Here is a 3,607-nt window from a genome sequence, read left to right on the forward strand (position 1 = left end):
CTAAGGATTTTTGTGCAAACCTTAGCTCTTGGGCAATCGAAACAGTGCTTATATACAGTCGCACTCGGCAATTTTCATGATTTTGTTGACATTTTCGTTAATTAAATTTCTAATTATGGTGCATATTTGACGTTCTTAATTATTGGAGCTATTACAGTATCAGGACCATAAACACTATTCACATTTTCAGCCGCCTGGCATGCGTTTTCGCCTTTATCAAAGAAAAACTGTAAAATGGGACCTATTTTCTCTTTACTAGTGCCATCTCTGACGCGAGCTTAAACAAAACTGAGTCAATCAATTACTGTCAAAAATTTTTTTAGTATGAAATCTCATATTTTAATGCCATCTAGCGTAACTCGATCAGACTTGTAGAACCCCGGATACAGATAATTAAAGTCCTCTAATGGTAAAATAATGGATTTCTTTTTCTTACACATTATATATGTGTTAAAATATGGAAAAAAAAATGCAGTTTAAAAAGTTCTCATCGAAAACCCTTGCAAAAAAACAAAAATTCACTCTAGACCCTAGTATATAATTTACTTAACAGTTAAAGTTCTTACCACAATTAAATATTTAACTTGAAGGTTCCAATTGCAAATTACACGTTCTTACACAATTTGTAGTTTAACTGGTCTTAATCAATTCTTTGCCATTGTGTTATTAAAAATTAATTTATTTGATTTAGTCATTCCAATATTTTTTTTAATTTTTTTTTACTTATTTAGTATTTATTGTATATCAACAACAATTTTTCTAGGCAGCGGCATTGCAAACCTTTTTTATGCACCGCAGAGTAAAAAAATAAATGCTTTAGTACATTTTAATTGAATTTGCGCTACACTTTTTAGGTGGTATAATTAGTTCCTTAAGTTTTACATTTAAGACATGTAACAAAATATTGTAACGACTTGTTTTATATAATTTGTTTGTGTATATTGTACAATATCTATGCAATATCCATAATATTAATTTATTATAAGAACGCAAGAATATTATGCATTTGTTACAGTTGATTTGAAATTAAGTAAATGATTTAAATATGTATTATAGTATGTTTAGACTACTGTACTTAACTTATTTTCGTATTTATCTCGAGAAGAATGTAGGATTTGATCACATATACCATATAATATTATAAATATGGTATATAATGCTTTGTAGTTTCAAAACTCATGATTTTGTCAACAAAGACAAAAATGCTAATATGTTAGCTAAAATAATTTAAAGATGAAAAATTAGGTGATTTACAAGTTCAAGATTCGAGTCAAAAATAAAAAGAAGTAGCAGTCTTAGTTGACGTGATGTCAAAATATTGATTTAATTGAGAAAAAGAGAACGCAACTTAAGAAAACAAAGCGAAACTGTAGATCATATCAATCTAGTTTTTAGTTTTAAAGTAGAAGACGTGAATTAAAGTATATATCATCAAAAAGTCCGGAGAATTATTAACCAATTTATATGGTAGAAATTCAAAATAACAGTTTTATGTTTAAGGTAGAGGAAGTCAACTACATAAATGAGCTCTTTTCATTAAGAGAATTATTAATAATAATTATTAATAAAATAGTAACACTTCTTTCAACAAAACATTTATTGAAATACAAATTTTAAGTTTATTTACATTATCGTTATATATCATAAATAAACTCCTTGTAACCAAAAAATTAATAATCATCTCACATCCTTATAAATAGTAATACCATTATCAGAAAAACTCTTTTTAAAATAACGATGAAGGTTTAATTAGTTGTCAGATTTAATAACAGACACTTTCTCAAGTTCGCTATATAGAAGTCTTCTCACACCGTGCGTTTTAATAAATTCTTATTACTCCCACACGAAGAAATATTATCATATATTGCAATTTTTAGTCTTGCCAACCATAACAAATCGCAATATATCAAAACAATAAGATAAAAAATGCTTACCATTACTCTTCTATTATTCATTATATTTTCATTTAACATATTTTAAAAGTTGAATGCTTTTAAATTTTTATAACTCTGATAGAAAAAATTACGGCAAAAACACTATAATGCCTACAACCACTTTTCAAACACAACAACCTCAGCGCGAAGAACGAAAAGCTGATCTACAGCCAGATAATCTACAGACCAGCACTACTTTATAGGTGTGTCGCGTATAGTAAAGCTGCCGACTCTATTATCCAGCAGTTACAAGTTGCTCAAAGTCAGCCTCTCCGTAGACTCTTCAAAGTGCCATGGTACATCCGCACGAATGACATGCTAAGAGACCTTAGAATAGATACGGTCAAAAAATACATAAGGGACACAGCGCTGAAGCTATATGCTAAAACCGACAGGCTGCCCTACTTAGCACTATCTAATCTCAGAGTAATCACTAACCGATCTTAGATCAGTCATTAAATAATCACGAAGCTTATGAGGAGTACACAAAGTAGTCTAGTCAGTGAGATGGGTGGGACTCTGCAGAAACTCTCCAGTTATCAAGGAGTAAAAGTGCTCAGATGCACTAACTCGGAAAAGGCTTAACATAATAATAATAATTAATAATAATAATCAATAATTTTTTATATATTCAGATTTATTTATATTATCGCTGTTTTAAAAATACTATAATACAACATAAAAAAAATTCCTTAATAAAGAAAATTCCTTAATAAAGAAAATTCCTTAATAAATAAAATTCCTTAATAAATAAAATTCCTTTATAAGAAAAAACCATATTCACCTCATATGTATATTAGAAAATAATAATAATAACGATATCAATGATGGCAATTGCCTTCATTAATAAAAATAATTAAAATAAAAATTACGTGTAATTAATTTTGACAGTTAAGACCTGCAGTACAGCTCCATTTATCAAATGTACATTTTTATTGGCACTTGGCTTTGTAGGAAAACTTTTTGTTTTCGAATTCAAAACAGGTGGAGCGAGGCACAAGCCAGCATTTCGTGCTGTTTCGTGACCAAAAACGCAGACGGACATTTGTGTTAGTGTAAATGGTGACCACCACTCATGCTTGCCTTACATGCTTCCTTCATGCTCGGTTCTCTTGTCTTCGCATTTTGTTTTTATTTTTTTTTTTTTTTGGTTTTTTACTTTTCTTACTTTTTGCTTTTCAGTCAATTGAACTGTTAACGGACGTACGCAGCCGAGACTGCCGAGGCAGCTGAGACTGACGTTCACTTTTCGTTTCGTTTTAAATTCGCTTTTCATGTTTTGAACTCCGTCGAGTATTCGCACGAAGTTTTTTAAAATTCCAATTCAGATTCAGTTTTGATTTGATTTGTAAGCTACGAAGTTAAAGCGCGTGTGTTCACCGCGAACCTCAATAACAAATATTAAAAAATTTAATTTTTAATAACAAAAACAACAAATAAAGAAATAAAACTAAACAATTCACTTACGGTTTTTTTTATTGCAACTAAAATTAAAGTAAAAGTGAATTTCTAAAATTTCGCCATATAAAGATTTTTTATATTAAAATTTTTTACAAAATTAGAAAAAAATTTTTTTACGATATTAGAATATTAGTACATAATTTTATTAATAAAGTTTGAAGAAATATTGCTTTTTATAATAAGCAAAAATAAAAGGATTTTTTTAATAAAAA

The sequence above is a fragment of the Teleopsis dalmanni genome, chromosome 2 (genome assembly GCF_002237135.1).
Source record: "Teleopsis dalmanni isolate 2A chromosome 2, ASM223713v2, whole genome shotgun sequence".
Taxonomy (NCBI): Eukaryota; Metazoa; Arthropoda; class Insecta; order Diptera; family Diopsidae; genus Teleopsis; species Teleopsis dalmanni.